Here is a 6062-nt window from a genome sequence, read left to right on the forward strand (position 1 = left end):
GTACTTTGCACCTGTATTCACCAAGGAGAGAATAGTGCAATCACGGAGGGGTATATTGATATTCTAGGGCATGTTGATCATTTTGACTGTTTATCATTATTGTCCTATTCTGCTGCAGGCTCTGGTGCCTGTGGTAAGAGCAGGGAGTGTACCTGTGGCAGTTGCAAGAACTTGTGGTTGGAAATGTCGTATAGGAAGCCTGTGTGACCACAGCCCCATCTGATCTCATGAGCCTGCAGCCTGGGGATGTATAAAGCCTAAGCATCCCACTGTGCATTACAGCTCCAATAGCCTACAACTGTCTCCGCCGTGACATGGGTCTGCCATTCCTCCTGAGTACTTTGCACCTGCATTCACCAAGGAGAGAATAGTGCGATCAGGGAGGGGTATATTGATATTCTAGGGACATGTGATCAAGAAGGAGGAGGTTTACTCTGCATTAGTTCAGAGATACAGCATGGAAACAGGCTCGTTGGCTCTCCATGTCCATTCCGACCATTGATCACCCATACACACTAATTCCATGCTATCCTGCTTTCTCATGTACTTCCTACACATCAGGGGCAATTTACGGAAGCCAAATAACCTACAAACCCGCATGTCTTTGGGATGTAGGAACAGGGAGAATAGGCAAACTCAACACTGGCAGCATCCAAGGTCAGGATCAAACTTTGGTCCTGGGCACTGTGAGGCAGCAGCTCTACCAGCTGTGTCACTGTGTCGCCCTTGGGCCACTGTGGCACAGGTATTGTTTTCTAGAAGAATAATATTGTGTCCAAGAAAACTCCCGGAACAGATATATGGGAAAATGTTAAAGCAACAGAGAAGTTGCAGTGGGTGACTTTAATTTTTCCAATATGGAATTAACTCCCCTTGGTGCCACAAACTTAGATGGGGCAGAACTTTTGTAGGTGCATCTAGGAGGGTTTTTTTTGACAATATCTAGATCCAACCAGGGAAGGGACCATACTGGACCCTGTATTGGGAAATGAGCCTGGCCAGCTGATTGGAGTTTCAATGCAGGAGCATATTGGGAACAGTAAACACAACTCCATATGTTTTCTGAAAGTTACGGATAAGGATAAATCTGGACCTTGGAGGAGAGTGCTAAGTTGAGAAGATGCCAATGACATCATTATTAGGCATGAGCTGGGGAGACAGGATGAAAGGCAAGAATGGCAAGGCTCACGAACCTTCGATGACAAGTTTAGTCAAAAAGAAAAAAAGAAGCATATGTAAGGATGAGGAAACTGAAATTGGGCCCTTGAGAAATGTAGACAATAAGAAGAAAACAAAACTTCCATGGCAAGTTGGATTAAGGAGAATCCCAAGATATTTTATTCATTGTTGACAAATAAGTGGGTAACTAAGGAGGGGATTGAAACAGTCAAAGGTAAATAAGAGAATTTATGCATGGATTCACCGAAAATGGGTGAGTTACTAAATGAGTACTTTGCACCTGTATTCACCAAGGAGAGAATAGTGCAATCACGGAGGGGTATATTGATATTCTAGGGCATGTTGATCATTTTGACTGTTTATCATTATTGTCCTATTCTGCTGCAGGCTCTGGTGCCTGTGGTAAGAGCAGGGAGTGTACCTGTGGCAGTTGCAAGAACTTGTGGTTGGAAATGTCGTATAGGAAGCCTGTGTGACCACAGCCCCATCTGATCTCATGAGCCTGCAGCCTGGGGATGTATAAAGCCTAAGCATCCCACTGTGCATTACAGCTCCAATAGCCTACAACTGTCTCCGCCGTGACATGGGTCTGCCATTCCTCCTGAGTACTTTGCACCTGCATTCACCAAGGAGAGAATAGTGCGATCAGGGAGGGGTATATTGATATTCTAGGGACATGTGATCAAGAAGGAGGAGGTTTACTCTGCATTAGTTCAGAGATACAGCATGGAAACAGGCTCGTTGGCTCTCCATGTCCATTCCGACCATTGATCACCCATACACACTAATTCCATGCTATCCTGCTTTCTCATGTACTTCCTACACATCAGGGGCAATTTACGGAAGCCAAATAACCTACAAACCCGCATGTCTTTGGGATGTAGGAACAGGGAGAATAGGCAAACTCAACACTGGCAGCATCCAAGGTCAGGATCAAACTTTGGTCCTGGGCACTGTGAGGCAGCAGCTCTACCAGCTGTGTCACTGTGTCGCCCTTGGGCCACTGTGGCACAGGTATTGTTTTCTAGAAGAATAATATTGTGTCCAAGAAAACTCCCGGAACAGATATATGGGAAAATGTTAAAGCAACAGAGAAGTTGCAGTGGGTGACTTTAATTTTTCCAATATGGAATTAACTCCCCTTGGTGCCACAAACTTAGATGGGGCAGAACTTTTGTAGGTGCATCTAGGAGGGTTTTTTTTGACAATATCTAGATCCAACCAGGGAAGGGACCATACTGGACCCTGTATTGGGAAATGAGCCTGGCCAGCTGATTGGAGTTTCAATGCAGGAGCATATTGGGAACAGTAAACACAACTCCATATGTTTTCTGAAAGTTACGGATAAGGATAAATCTGGACCTTGGAGGAGAGTGCTAAGTTGAGAAGATGCCAATGACATCATTATTAGGCATGAGCTGGGGAGACAGGATGAAAGGCAAGAATGGCAAGGCTCACGAACCTTCGATGACAAGTTTAGTCAAAAAGAAAAAAAGAAGCATATGTAAGGATGAGGAAACTGAAATTGGGCCCTTGAGAAATGTAGACAATAAGAAGAAAACAAAACTTCCATGGCAAGTTGGATTAAGGAGAATCCCAAGATATTTTATTCATTGTTGACAAATAAGTGGGTAACTAAGGAGGGGATTGAAACAGTCAAAGGTAAATAAGAGAATTTATGCATGGATTCACCGAAAATGGGTGAGTTACTAAATGAGTACTTTGCACCTGTATTCACCAAGGAGAGAATAGTGCAATCACGGAGGGGTATATTGATATTCTAGGGCATGTTGATCATTTTGACTGTTTATCATTATTGTCCTATTCTGCTGCAGGCTCTGGTGCCTGTGGTAAGAGCAGGGAGTGTACCTCTGGTAGTTGCAAGAACTTGTGGTTGGAACATGTCGTATAGGAAGCCTGTGTGACCACAGCCCCATCTGATCTCATGAGCCTGCAGCCTGGGGATGTATAAAGCCTGAGCATCCCACTGTGCATTACAGCTACAATAGCCTACAACTGTCTCCGCCGTGACATGGGTCTGCCATTCCTCCTGAGTACTTTGCACCTGCATTCACCAAGGAGAGAATAGTGCGATCAGGGAGGGGTATATTGATATTCTAGGGACATGTGATCAAGAAGGAGGAGGTTTACTCTGCTTTAGTTCAGAGATACAGCATGGAAACAGGCTCGTTGGCTCTCCATGTCCATTCCGACCATTGATCACCCATACACACTAATTCCATGCTATCCTGCTTTCTCATGTACTTCCTACACATCAGGGGCAATTTACGGAAGCCAAATAACCTACAAACCCACATGTCTTTGGGATGTAGGAACAGGGAGAATAGGCAAACTCAACACTGGCAGCATCCAAGGTCAGGATCAAACTTTGGTCCTGGGCACTGTGAGGCAGCAGCTCTACCAGCTGTGTCACTATGTCGCCCTTGGGCCACTGTGGCACAGGTATTGTTTTCTAGAAGAATAATATTGTGTCCAAGAAAACTCCCGGAACAGATATATGGGAAAAGTGTAAAAGCAACAGAGGAGTTGCAGTGGGTGACTTTAATTTTTCCAATATGGACTTAACTCCCCTTGGTGCCACAAACTTAGATGGGGCAGAATTTTTGTAGGTGCATCTAGGACGGTTTTTTGACAATATCTAGATCCAACCAGGGAAGGGACCAGACTGGACCCTGTATTGGGAAATGAGCCTGGCCAGCTGATTGGAGTTTCAATGCAGGAGCATATTGGGAACAGTAAACACAACTCCATATGTTTTCTGAAAGTTACGGATAAGGATAAATCTGGACCTTGGAGGAGAGTGCTAAGTTGAGAAGATGCCAATGACATCAGTATTAGGCATGAGCTGGGGAGACAGGATGAAAGGCAAGAATGGCAAGGCTCAAGAACCTTCGATGACAAGATTAGTCAAAAAGAAAAAAAGAAGCATATGTAAGGATGAGGAAATTGAAATTGGGCCCTTGAGAAATGTAGACAATAAGAAGAAAACAAAACTTCCATGGCAAGTTGGATTAAGGAGAATCCCAAGATATTTTATTCATTGTTGACAAATAAGTGGGTAACTAAGGAGGGGATAATCATATCATATCATATATATACAGCCGGAAACAGGCCTTTTCGGCCCTCCAAGTCCGTGCCGCCCAGCGATCCCCGCACATTAACATTATCCTACACCCACTAGGGACAATTTTTACATTTTACCCAGCCAATTAACCTACATACCTGTACGTCTTTGGAGTGTGGGAGGAAACCGAAGATCTCGGAGAAAACCCACGCAGGTCACGGGGAGAACGTACAAACTCCTTGCAGTGCAGCACCCGTAGTCAGGATCGAACCTGAGTCTCCGGCGCTGCATTCGCTGTAAATCAGCAACTCTACCGCTGCGCCACCGTGCCGCCACTGTGGCACAGGTATTGTTTTCTAGAAGAATAATATAGTGGATAACTCCCCTGCGCCTAATGGGATCTATCCCAGATCATTGAAAATACAAGAGTGGAGACTGCTGGGGCCTTGACAAAGATCTTTGTATACTCTTTAGCCACATGCAAGATCCCAAAGTTCTGCAGGTACCCCATTGCAATTCCTTCATTTGAGGCAGGAAATAGAGACAAAACAGGTCATTCATAGGATGGTGAGGCTGTGGTAGAAAAATTGGTGGAGAAGATTTTTAGGGATAGAATCCTAATCTATCCATAATAAGTCTTTTTAGGGATAGTCATCATGACTTTGGGAGGGGGAGATGATATCTTAAAAAATTGGTTGAGTTTTTTGAGGAGGTGACAAAGATGATTGAACGTAGGGCAATGGGTGTTGAATAAATGGATTTTAGTAAAGTTTTCAACACAGGCCTTCATGGTAGGCTGATGTAAAGGCTAAAGTACATGAGATCCACAGAGACTTGATAGATTGAATTCAAAGTTGATGTGCACAATGTGAGAGGGACCCCTCCTTCAGATGCCACTCTGATCCCTCTCATTGGCTGACAGGCCAGGAGAGGCAATTCTCAGCATCATTGGTAACAGCGGGGGCAATTAGCTTATATTGGTTTGGTCACCAGAACCTTTTCAGCCTGTTCCCTATAAACCTTGGCATTCTAGCGAAAAGGGAGAGTGTGGGAAAGGGAAAGGCAAGGGGCAAGGGGCAAGGGGCAAGGGGCAAGGGGCAAGGGGCAAGGGGCAAGGGGCAAGGGGCAAGGGGCAAGGGGCAAGGGGCAGGGTTCCCTGCTAGCTGTGTTCCCCTGTCACAAGTCCGAGGAAGACTGAGTTACTGGGACAAAACTGAGACTGCCAGTACCATTGTGTGGTCAAGACTGGGCTGTCAGGAAAAAATCCGAGACAGCCAGCACTTCCACTGAGACTAAGGCCAAGTGGCCGGGGCAAGCCTGAGGTGCCAGTGCCTCGTCCTGTCCTAACAAGGGATTGCGCCCATGCATATGTAAAGACTGAGCTGGTCTGGCAGCATCTCCGGAGAAACGTCTAGGTGACGTATCGGGTCGAAATCCTTCTTCGGACTGACACTCTCACTCAGCCTGAAACATCATCTATTCCTTTTCTCCAGAGATGCTGCCTAATTGGTGCAGTTATGGATAGTGAGGAGGCTTGACGAATGATTCAGCAGGATATAGAAAGGTTGAAAATATGTGCAGAGAAACGACTGATGGAGTTTAATCTGGGCACACTGCAGACATGGTGTATCACTGTGGAGGGTGTGAATAGACTGGGTGCTCATTAAATGCGTTATTCGCCTTGGTCATCTAGACATGAGTCAAGCATTCCGAGTGTCATTGGAAGTGCACACATCTAGGAATGTGGAGAGTATTCATTATTGGCTTGATATTCTTTATAGACCATGGATTGAACAAT

The sequence above is a fragment of the Rhinoraja longicauda genome, unplaced genomic scaffold, assembly GCF_053455715.1.
Source record: "Rhinoraja longicauda isolate Sanriku21f unplaced genomic scaffold, sRhiLon1.1 Scf001221, whole genome shotgun sequence".
Lineage (NCBI taxonomy): Eukaryota > Metazoa > Chordata > Chondrichthyes > Rajiformes > Arhynchobatidae > Rhinoraja > Rhinoraja longicauda.